We start from the raw sequence: 13393 nt of genomic DNA, 5'->3' as shown, positions 1-13393 counted from the left end.
TTTTTTTTTTTAAAGTAGGTATGTCAAAAAATCCAAAACAATGACGTCATGAAGGAACCCTAGGATGACGTCACACATTGACCAAATTTTGCACCCAACCTTTGGGTCCCCAAATTCAACTTTTCCGCATATAGGCCTTAAAGATTTCCGGAAAAAAAAATTTCACTCCACCCTAATGAACAATGATACCAAATAGAAATAATTAATCTCAACAGGAGCCAATGTGAACCACCGGTGTGTCACAGTTAGTACATTTTTTCATGAATGTTTTATATGTGGCTTGCGATTAAGATTAATTTTTTTCTTCTTTAGCGCCTAGAAAAAAGTCCGTTCTTGATAGTAGGTACAAAAGAGAAATTTTAGTTTTTTCAAAATTCAGGACTTTATTACCCTTTTTCCAGCGAAGTTTTTCCTAAGTTTTAAGCTTAATTTTTTATACAAAATAAAATTAAAATAAATAAAAGTTGTTTTTAGAGCCCGAGTTAAAAATTGGAATCAAGAAAGATGATTTTCATTCGTCCAGAAATATTTCGGAAGACAAAGAACGGTTAAAAATAATAAGCAGAGGAAGGCAAAGAGAATTAGAGCATCGTTTTAAGACAATCACAGGAATTCCATCCACACCAGGTTTAGCGTTGGGTTTGAGACTTTGTAATCCTTCTAAAACATCAGCAGAATTAAGCTGTATGGACCCAATATGCACTTTGGACTGATCCTTAGGTAAGAATGAAAGCATATCCCTGAGCGTTAGCGTAAACGGATTCAAAATACTGAGCAAAAAGTTCAAGGGTCTAACTAACCTCAGTAGATTCTTGACCTTTAAAATTCATAGAGTTGGGAATCCCAATTGATATCCTTTTAGAATTAATAAAAGACCAGAATCGCTTTGGGTCGCATCTTTAGTTCACTTCAGCGTTCATGACATAATTTATGTGCGAGAATTTAATGAAAACAATTGAAATTTTTGTCTTTAGTATCAGTTATCAGTTAATTGATTTCAGTACGGTTATCATTAGTAATGAAGTTAAAATATAGTGAAAAATTTAATATAATTTATAACGAAGATGTTAATTATTTTATGGATAAAAATCCATCGGAATCGCAATTGGAAAGAGCAATAGCAATGAGTAACTTACTATGGGAATGGAGGTATGAAGACATGGAATCGGCTTTAAAGGAACGAATGGAAGGATTTATTAGTAACAACTTATGTGTGGAGCTCATGAACAAATATCCATTTGTTATAAATTTCAACTCAACTATTGAAATAATAGTATTTTCCAAAAAAAAAAGAATATTGTGAGTTTACTTTCAATGTTGAAATAATTGAAGTAATTGATAACAACAAATATAAATTTTATTTTGGTCCTTATGCTAAAATTATATTTGAAGAAAATGATGTACACATTTATCAAAAAGACTTAAATAAATACATGTTAATGCATTGAATAAATTTATTATCCGCCAGAACCTATATTTGCAGCTTGTCCAGTACTATTAGAAAGTAGTCCAAATTTATCTTGAAATTTTGGATCAACATGACGTTCCATTAAGGGTAAATGTCCGTTTTTCAAGCAATAATAGTTTTTATCATTTGGAATGTGTCCGAACATCATACCATAAAAGTTTCCACCAACTAATCCTTTCTTTGGTTTATAATTATATGAAGTAAACAATCCTTCTGTCATACTTGCATTCACTCGTTTTTATATAAACGGATTAATATTAAAATAAGGTAACTCTTCTCGATATGGTTTTCCAGTTTGACCAAAATATGATGCGGTTTGCATTGTGTTGTATTCAAACTTATTGTCCATGTTTCTTCTGACATATTGAGCACCTAAATCAGCAACAGAAGTATTCCATGCTACTGGGTCTCTTATTGCACTTGGTTTTCCCCAACATTTTTCATGTGTAAATATACCCTGATTTGGTAGTGTTCCAGTACGTCTTGTCATTACATCTGGACTCAATTCACACAAATAAATACCAACGTTATTATTACCTAAGTAAAGGATTTAACCACGGTTATTATTAAAAAATACTTTCTTCGAGCCCAACTGCTCGGAAATAAAACAAGAGAATTTCAATAGGAATATAAGTTGCACTTTATTGTTCTGAGGTAACTTTAAGAATGAATGCCAAAATGAATATAATTCTCTATCAAGCTTAATCAATATAATATTAAGTGCTGATATTGCAATTCAAGTTCTAATATTGCAAATGAAGTTCCCATGCAACCTCGACCATTCACCTGGAATCGGATTTCCCGGTGGGAACGCATTAACTTTATTCGACGGAAGCTCGTGTGCTTAACTCCTATGTTAGATGTACTAGAAGCAGTTTCAAAATTCAAACAATCTGTTGTATTATATATCTGAACATTGACAGCTTCTACTTCACACTTGGTGTATCGCATTATTTCTTTAATTTCTGCTTTAGACAAGTAAAACCCCAACATGTTGACTGGAATATCATGAAAAGGATATCGAATGCTCCTAAGGCCATTGGTAACATTAATAGCAGGAGTGTACTGTACTTCAATTGACTCATTGACCAAACGGAATAGGTACTCCTTTTTATAAATTCTAGTAAACAATTGTGGCGGCTATCTGATTCCACTCCACAAAGGAACTGTTCCTCGGACACCGGCAGAGGATGTTCCGCCACCGGCACTCGATCCACTACCACCTGCTCCATGAGCATGTCGTGCATGTCTATGTTGAGAAGTGCTAGCACCACCAGCAGAACTAGGAGCACTAGCGCCCAAATCCATAGGATCAATATCCATTTGATTGCTTGTTGAATTTTCTGAATTTCCAGATGTTGTTGGATTATTACCAGTCGAAGACTGTTTTGATAACTGTTGCTGCTTTGGCTGTGCCTTCTTTATTGGCAATTCGGTTGGTGGAACTTCTCCCACTGGTTCTGCATCTGTTTTTATTATCCTTTTGGTTTGTTTTAATTCACTCACCTTTTTTTATCCGCCATTCCTGTTTTGTTTTTTCCTTGTAATTCCCAATTGTTTATAGCTTTAATCTTCAATTATTTTCCTGTTTTGATTTTTCCCTTTTAATTTTTGATTATTTTTCCTTTAAATTATCTGTTCTTTAAATTATTTTCCTTTATTTTACTACTTGTTTAATTCTTAGCACTAATGATTCCTGCGACGTTTCCGTTTTTTCTCCGGCACTTCGTCTTCGTCTTTTTCTTTGTTCTTTTCTTCGATAGTCGCTATACCGGACGCTACCAGTTTCTTCGCTGTCTAAAGGTGGTACTGTGACGGACCGGTGTTCATCCCATACAGCTTCATCCTCGCTGAGGCATATTTCCACATGTCCTTGCTGTTCATCATTGCTTGCGGAATGTTTGCCAATGGATAGATTTTCAAATCTATCAAATATTCCGGCATAATTTTTTCCTCCGACGTCCAGTACTTTGGTTCTCCGTCCTTCACTAAAGTGATACTGGACGATAGCTCTAAAGTTTTCGGCTTTAAGTTCTTTTGAGAGTACAGCTTGTCGAGAGGATCTTCTAAGCTTATACCGAAAGCATCGACAAGTGCCGTTTGCGTAAGAGCAGTCGTGGACGACGTGGTAGTGGTCGTTATGTTGGACAACCCATTTGTATAGACTGTTTTTTCCTTTCTCACGTATGTCTTCAACAACTGGTTCATCGCTTCCATATTGTCCACGGATAAAGATGCTAGACAAGTACCTAGCAGTTCGAAAGCTTGATCGTACAACTTCGTAAATCTTTCGGACCAAGAAGTCTTGTCGCTGCTAGTTGATCCAGCAACTCTGTTGAAATGGTCTTTTTGCATTCCGAAATTTCTTCGAGAATATTTATGAACTTCTCCAGATCTGCTTCCACTTCCTCGCTGCTCAGCTTCGACATCTCCAATAGCATCGTCTCTATCTCGTTCTCCTCCAGAAGGCTCTTCTGTTCCAGGTAACTTTTGAGCGTTCTCAAACAAGTGCGTAGAATTACTTTCTCCTGTAACGACGTCATCACTTACCAATGGTGAAATACTGCTGTTCGAACTACGACGGACTAACTTTCCAGATAATAACTGATACATTACTGTTACCTTTACCTACGACGACACTCCTTTTATACTCAAAAGTCACGTTGCTCCACAAACAAAACACTTCACCTTATCAGCGCTGAAAAGATTATTTGGCACCTGAACTAACACTGTCGACGACGCTTATCTAACCAGCTTCCTTCCCTTCCCCGCGCCGGTTAACCAAAGCTCCGTACTGGTCACTTGCCACAATAAGCTTTTCAGCTTATTCACGAGCGACGACTACGACGACCGACAGAGCCATGGGGCCGTGCGCAAAGCGCATTGACCATGTACATGGCGGCATACTTTTTCCCTTTTCTCTTTTTATTTTTCTAACCACACTTTCACCACATAACACAAGCACTATTTATTTCCTCCGTTTTATTTATCCTTTTGGTTTGTTTTAATTCACTCACCTTTTTGTATCCTAATGATTCCTGCGACGTTTCCGTTTTTTCTCCGGCACTTCGTCTTCGTCTTTTTCTTTGTTCTTTTCTTCGATAGTCGCTATACTGGACGCTACCAGTTTCTTCGCTGTCTGAAGGTGGTACTGTGACGGACCCGTGTTCATCCCATATAGCTTTATCCTCGCTGAGGCATATTTCTACATGTCCTTGCTGTTCATCATTGCTTGCGGAATGTTTGCCAATGGATAGATTTTCAAATCTATCAATTATTCCGGCATAATTTTTTCCTCCGACGTCCAGTACTTTGGTTCTCCGTCCTTCACTAAAGTGATACTGGACGATAGCTCTAAAGTTTTCGGCTTTAAGTTCTTTTGAGAGTACAGCTTGACGAGAGGATCTTCTAAGCTTATACCGAAAGCATCGACAAGTGCCGTTTGCGTAAGAGCAGTCGTGGACGACGTGGTAGTGGTCGTTATGTTGGACAACCCATTTGTATAGTCTGTTTTTTCCTTTTTCACGTATGTCTTCAACAACTGGTTCATCGCTTCCATATTGTCCACGGATAAAGATGCTAGACAAGTACCTAGCAGTTCGAAAGCTTGATCGTACAACTTCGTAAATCTTTCGGGCCAAGAAGTCTTGTCGCTGCTCTCTAGTTGATCCAGCAACTCTGTTGAAATGGTCTTCTTGCATTCCGAAATTTCTTCGAGAATATTTATGAACTTCTCCAGATCTGCTTCCACTTCCTCGCTGCTCAGCTTCGACATCTCCAATAGCATCGTCTCTATCTCGTTCTCCTCCAGAAGGCTCTTCTGTTCCAAGAAACTTTTGAGCGTTCTCAAACAAGTGCGTAGAATTACTTTCTCCTGTAACGACGTCATCACTTACCAATGGTGAAATACTGCTGTTCGAACTACGACGGACTAACTTTCCAGATAATAACTGATACATTACTGTTACCTTTACCTACGACGACACTCCTTTTATACTCAACTCAAAGTCACGTTGCTCCACAAACAAAACACTTCACCTTATCAGCGCTGAAAAGATTATTTGGCACCTGAACTAACACTGTCGACGACGCTTATCTAACCAGCTTCCTTCCCTTCCCCGCGCCGGTTAACCAAAGCTCCGTACTGGTCACTTGCCACAATAAGCTTTTCAGCTTATTCACGAGCGACGACTACGACGACCGACAGAGCCATGGGGCCGTGCGCAAAGCGCATTGACCATGTACATGGCGGCATACTTTTTCCCTTTTCTCTTTTTATTTTTCTAACCACACTTTCACCACACAACACAAGACTATTTATTTCCTCCGTTTTATTTATCCTTTTGGTTTGTTTTAATTCACTCACCTTTTTTTATCCGAAATTCCTGTTTTGTTTTTTCCTTGTAATTCAGAATTGTTTATAGCTTTAATCTTCAATTATTTTCCTGGTTTGATTTTTCCCTTTTAATTTTTGATTATTTTTCCTTTAAATTATCTGTTCTTTAAATTATTTTCCTTTATTTTACTACTTGTTTAATTCTTAGCTCACTAGAGGGAAGTTGCTGTTCCTATTCCAATTCGACATTTGACCGAAGTTGATAAGGCAGTCACGTACACAATCGAAAAAAAAGGTTTTTCCCGCGTTTGGAGGACTTACGTAAACATCTGTGTTTTCTTTGTTGCGCTTTCTGTCTAGCAACAAGATAAGGTCTTTTATGTAGGTGAACACATTCAATTTCCAGTCAGTATTAATAACATTGTAGTTTGAGTCCATGCTATGTGGTGCAAACTGATAAATCAACAGTTTGATTGCCATCGACTTTGACGTTTTTACATCCAAGTATTTATTGTCGAACTCTTCTCTAGTGTTGGTGTCCCAGTAAGGCATTGTTGTTGTTGCTTCATAAAATGCCCTCTAATCACGTAATCGCATATTTAAAAATTTCAACTTACATATTTGAATGGCATTCTTGAACATGACACTCATCGGATATGCAAAACGCCAATTCGATTCAAGAAAGTCCTCCGTTGTCACAAAATCATGTAGTGGTACCTTACATATTCTCATTATTTCCTTCTCTAATGATTCCTGCGACGTTTCCGTTTTTTCTCCGGCACTTCGTCTTCGTCTTTTTCTTTGTTCTTTTCTTCGATAGTCGCTATTTCGGACGCTACCAGTTTCTTCGCTGTCTAAAGGTGGTACTGTGACGGACCCGTGTTCATCCCATACAGCTTCATCCTCGCTGAGGCATATTTCCACATGTCCTTGCTGTTCATCATTGCTTGCGGAATGTTTGCCAATGGATAGATTTTCAAATCTATCAAATATTCCGGCATAATTTTTTCCTCCGACGTCCAGTACTTTGGTTCTCCGTCCTTCACTAAAGTGATACTGGACGATAGCTCTAAAGTTTTCGGCTTTAAGTTCTTTTGAGAGTACAGCTTGTCGAGAGGATCTTCTAAGCTTATACCGAAAGCATCGACAAGTGCCGTTTGCGTAAGAGCAGTCGTGGACGACGTGGTAGTGGTGGTTATGTTGGACAACCCATTTGTATAGACTGTTTTTTCCTTTCTCACGTCGTTCCAGATCTGCTTCCACTTCCTCGCTGCTCAGCTTCGACATCTCCAATAGCATCGTCTCTATCTCGTTCTCCTCCAGAAGGCTCTTCTGTTCCATAAACTTTTGAGCGTTCTCAAACAAGTGCGTAGAATTACTTTCTCCTGTAACGACGTCATCACTTACCAATGGTGAAATACTGCTGTTCGAACTACGACGGACTAACTTTCCAGATAATAACTGATACATTACTGTTACCTTTACCTACGACGACACTCCTTTTATACTCAACTCAAAGTCACGTTGCTCCACAAACAAAACACTTCACCTTATCAGCGCTGAAAAGATTATTTGGCACCTGAACTAACACTGTCGACGACGCTTATCTAACCAGCTTCCTTCCCTTCCCCGCGCCGGTTAACCAAAGCTCCGTACTGGTCACTTGCCACAATAAGCTTTTCAGCTTATTCACGAGCGACGACTACGACCGACGACCGACAGAGCCATGGGGCCGTGCGCAAAGCGCATTGACCATGTACATGGCGGCATACTTTTTCCCTTTTCTCTTTTTATTTTTCTAACCACACTTTCACCACACAACACAAGCACTATTTATTTCCTCCGTTTTATTTATCCTTTTGGTTTGTTTTAATTCACTCACTTTTTTTTATCCGCCATTCCTGTTTTGTTTTTTCCTTGTAATTCCCAATTGTTTATAGCTTTAATCTTCAATTATTTTCCTGTTTTGATTTTTCCCTTTTAATTTTTGATTATTTTTCCTTTAAATCATCTGTTCTTTAAATTATTTTCCTTTATTTTACTACTTGTTTAATTCTTAGCTCACTTCTCGACTTCTCGTATGCAACGCTGCTGCCGTTCTCGTTTGACGTGATATTTTCTCTCCCTCTCTCTTGTGTGATGGATGGCTGATTCGATGGTGGTGGTTTGTTTTAGTATTTTATATACTAAGTCGAAGCATTGACTTGACGCTCAACCGGTTTTGTGTATATTTATTTGGGGCCGGGCAATGATTTGAGTGAGCACGCGCCAATAGTAAATAGTACCGATTTTATAGCCTATATTCACGATTTGGAGTACGCTTCGGCGGAGAAACCAGAGGATATAAGGGGACCGATCGTGAGGCAATAAGTAGTTTTTTGACGGACTTCAAAGGGACTCATCGTGTTGCTGATTTGGTGGGAATTCTCGGTCTCGGTATAAAATATGGCATTGAGAGTGTCTTCAAAGTGCAATATCCTCGTAATATTGGTGGTCAAAATGTTAATGTAATGGGTACAGATATTCCTTGCTGGAATGATTATTTGGAGCAACAAACAGCCCTATTCTGCTATTCCCGTGAACCGCAGATTCGATTCACCCATTCGATTCCCTTTCGCCCTGTGTTTCCATTCTGCTATCCGTCGGGTGAACTACATTATCTAAACCAATTTGACATTCAAGCTAACAGCTGTTCATGAGAAAATCAAAGAAGTTTGTTTTTTTGCAAATTGAAATTTATTTAATCAATTTCATCTTTATTTACTAAAATCTTTGGAAAATTGGATAAATTGTTTTGGTTATTACACTACAATACAATAGCAAATATAAACAAACAGTTATGGATAGCATTGGACTTTTTTTTCCACTTCCAAACAGTGGAATAAGACAATCAACAAACCGAGAACTTCGCAGAAATGTGAGAAAATCCAAAAAAGATGTTATGGAACTGCCGGATGAAACGTAAGTTGATTCATTTTCAGGACTTTGTATATTCTTCTGGTGTTATATTGAATATTTTTGGAGTTCTCTTCTGAAGATTTCAATGACTTTTGAATAGCATTGCTCAAATCCCTTTGGATCTCAACTTGAGATTACATGAGCTCATACTGCGCAAGGGACAGTTCGGCTGGAGTCATCTGTTTTTTTGATTTTTTGGGCGCATTTTCCAAGTCTTGAACATCTATGGATTGCATTTAAGTAAAAGAAATATTTGATTATATTCATATAAGTATGTATAAACAAAATTGTTTGGTCTCACCAATATCATTCTCATGATTCTCACTGTTACGTGTGTCATCATTCTCATCGAGTTCCAGCACATCTTCAGCACTTCGTCGACGTTTTGATGTTTCTTTTGCTTCTGTTCTGATTTTATTTTGTGGACATCCAAATATCTTGACATTAGAGATGCCTTCCACCGCCTCCTTCAGACCAACCAAAGCAATAACTTCCTCTTCTTCGTCTGAAAACTTATGTGTTTTGTTTGGCCCACCCCCCGTGGCTCGTTGTTCTTGTTTGTTTTGTGATAGTTTTTTCTTCAAATGCGATTTGTAGTCGCTCCATACCTGAAAAATTCTGTTGTTAAAAAAAAAGTCTGAAATATTTTAAGATCTACCTTCTTCCACTCCGTCACATCTTTTATTGGTGGGCCTAGGATGTTCAGTCTTTCCTTAAGATTTTTCCAAAACTCACGTAAGTCCTCGGGTTGCCTTTTTGCATTATTTTTTGCAATATCTGGATTTAATTTCATTGCCGATATTATTGTTGAAAACTGGTCTCTGTTCGTTGTTCTTTCCCTAAAAATGTTAATAATCTTTTTTTACAAACAAAATCAAGCAATAAATTAGTTTTTACTAACCACCACCAACCAGACAGACGATCCATTAAATGAAAAATCCGCAACATTTGATATGCGGATCTGAATTGTATAGAATGAAAGCATTCACGGGGATAAGAGAATACCGCGCAGTGTTACCGACGTTACCGACATTAACGAGGTGAATCTAGATTCAATTGTAATGAATAGTAGAATAGTGTTCAGTGAAAATTGAACAAAAATTCCCCCCGATGAATAGCAGAATAGGGCTGAAAAACTAAATCATTTAGAAAGTGAATAGAATCGATTGAAACAAAAATATCCGCGAATAAACGACTATAAGTTGAGTAGTGAAGGAAAAGAATTAAGAAAACATTACGATAAAAACGGTCACTATTGGACTCAATTACGTCAAAGATACCAACAAACCTATGGTATAAGCTTAAGTGGTGGTGGTAGTGGTGCTAATCGTCTACCGAATGGCGACGAACAAGAGGAAATAAGTCCAAATAAATTAATTCGATGTGATGAAGACTATCCAGACAATCCAGAGGTATCTAGAAACGTTAACTACAAACCAGTGGATAATAGTCGGCTGGTGATTTTAGTGATGATTATTTGGTTGATAAAGTACCTGATATGGCACAAGAACGAAATAATGGCCAGGAGCCGATGGATGTTGCAGAGAGGGGGATTTCTAGGGGACCGAATTCAGGCCTTCGAGATGGTGCCAGTGGTTCAGGAGGCTCTTCATCTTCTGGGTCCGCATCGACCAGTATACAGGGAAATCTAACATACATACATCCAAGTCAGCCATCCAAATGGGTGAATTTGGATTTTAGCAAAACAAGAATTTTATACTCTTATGGCTATCGAGTTAAAGAGGTCAATCAGGTGACTTATGATGCAATTTCTACACCGTTTGCATTGATACCGGTTGATTTTCTGCCATTCTATTTATCACATGCCGAATGGGACTCATTGCCAGCCGGCTCTAAAGTACTACAGGTCAATTGTACAGTGACACCGTTGGGCACTAGGACTGCATTTGATGTTGGTACAACGGTCAGTGGCAGTGCAACCTCAGAATATGTTCCCATAGGATTAGTGGCTCATGGTGCAAATATTCAATTTTATGGTTCGAATAAAAGATATGAGAGTGCCACTACGGATCCAATGTCACCTAATAGTCTAAAGAATATATCGGCTGAAGAAATTGCCAAAAATTATTATACACATGTTTCATCGAATGCAATGTGTGTTCCTATGCCCATCAATGAATATTGGGTACACGAATGGAATAAATCGAAAAATCCCGATGTTACAAAATATCCACAATATCAAGTACATAATCGTGGTGTTGCTCGAGCCGATGAGGTTGTGTCACAATCTAATTAATCAATTTATTGGAAAACCAATTGTTCACTACAGCTACACACCAAAAGAGGCTACAATTCGTAAGAACAAAGAGCATTTTATACCGTATCATAAGAAAAACAATTGTGTTGAAACCTGTATGAGACGTCCACGATCGCTGGTCCTAAAATATTTTGAAGATGCTAAAGGTGCACCATCCATAGGTAGAATAGGATTTACCGGCGAAAATAAATTCTCTTCAATATCGAATCGTATTGACAATACCTATGAACGTCGCATTGAAAATTACGGTACATTTAATTTGATAAGCGGCACCCAAAACTCTACAGCACAACCACAATTGCATGTAGGTTTAATTGCCACACCCCAATTGAATCCGGCCACTGCACATGCTACTTATTTGAATTCAGCATGCTATTGGAAGGTAGAATGTTCGATAAAAATTGCCTTTAATATTCGGTAGGCATTTTCGCTTAGACAACCAGTCACGTGGCCCAGAGAAGTAGACTTCTATTCTATACATGCATCTAGATATACAGACGGCACATGTTACTTTGGTTTGGCCGATATTGAAGATCATGAAGTAGAAAACACAAAGAAAACAACATAACAACAACAACAACAAACAAACAAAAACAAAAAAACCCGGTTGTTGTTGCTGCTGCTGCTGACACTGAAACCTCTGACGACGACGCCAACGCTGACGACGATGATTTATTATTGCGAACCTATGAATATTTAAATTTAAAATAATAAAAATGCAAATTAATTCAAATGTTGTTTTGTTTTATTTAACTAATATATTACATTATAGAGTTTAAATAATTGATATGCAGCTAGAGGATTCGGTTTTCTATTATTGAGTGATTTTAATTGCGGACAGCTTTCCCATTGATATTTGTACATTCGTGATCGGAATGCTTCATCTTTTGAAAATATATCGTTGTTTGAGAGTACGATTACAGGTGTTCGGGTTATTACTGCATCCGGCATATATTTCACCTTTGCGTTGACAGTGTCACCTCCGAGGATCATCTTTAGTGTTTCTTCAGCTGATGGTTCCATCATTGTCTCGTACCATAGAATCACACGTCGGTCACAGCACTCCATCAATGGGAAACTGCAATACCTGTTAAAATTGCACATTTGGCCAAAATTAATAAAATAGTGTATAAAAGTATCTATGAAAAAGTTTTTACCTGCATTCGGAGGCGATAAAATAAATGTAGTTATTAAAAAATAAACAGTCGTTGATTTTCTATTCGTTGTTTTAATTTTATTGAATATAAATTTTACATTAGTGTAATATGTTCCGGACCGACGTCGTCACTGTTGAAGCACACTTTTTCGACTACTCGTCTTCCTTCTATAACCAATTCAGTATACCGATATTGCTGAGTAGGCGGTACCATGCTAATGCCCTGGTGGCCCAACTCAGCACGTACACACCAGCCACAATACCTCCCGTGATGATTATTATCCAAGTTAGTCGTCTTGGCATGTTTGTTTGTTTGTTTGTTCTGGTGGCTGGTGTTGTTTTTATGTTCGTTTTTATGCCCGGTTTTACTAGGGCATCGACTGGGTGTCATCTGCATAACGTTGAATCATCGGTATGGAATGTGTGTCTTCATTTCGGTATGGAATGTGACGACGACGATCTGGAAATATTATGTTATTTGATATTGTTTTATGCTATCTTATCTTATGTTACTTATCTTTTATTTGGAATGTGATGATCCCACATAAATAATGAATTTTTTCAGGTATTCGTTTATCTAGTACATTATACAAATCTAAGAGACATTTTTTTATTTTCTTAACATTACCGGAAAATTGAAATTTTAACAAATAATTTAAATGAAAAACCGAATCACTAACATTATAATAATACGAATCGATATTACCAAGAGGAGCATTAAAAATCAAATAATTAGGTTGAATTTGCTTATAGAATAGATTAAAATCTGAGATATTCATCTCGTTGAATTTATTATTTACAATTCTTAAACAATTTTTAATTAAAACACTATTACAATCAAACTTACTATTTAACCATAAACTAGTCGAGAAAATATGCCTTACTGGTGATGTTGGCCGTGATAATAAAAATTCGATGATCTGGTCGCCTTTTCCTCCTTTTGGATATTGGGAGTCTTCTTGATTTGGTGTGCCACTGCTGTCAGGAGTTTCGTTACCTGCTGATCGATCGGATCCACACCCGAACTCGTGATGAAGGTTGTCCGGTAATCTGCTTCCTTCCACCAGTTGTTCTTCTGCACATTCGCAATCCTTGAGTAGCTGTAAATATCCATCTTGATTACCCGGTATCCAGACTCGCCCGGCGTGCTCCAAATACACAAGCTGTCTGGGGTCTTTTTGCAAATAGATTGACAAA

This window comes from Eupeodes corollae, chromosome 1 (genome assembly GCF_945859685.1).
Source record: "Eupeodes corollae chromosome 1, idEupCoro1.1, whole genome shotgun sequence".
NCBI lineage: Eukaryota > Metazoa > Arthropoda > Insecta > Diptera > Syrphidae > Eupeodes > Eupeodes corollae.
This window is presented reverse-complemented; position numbering follows the sequence as displayed.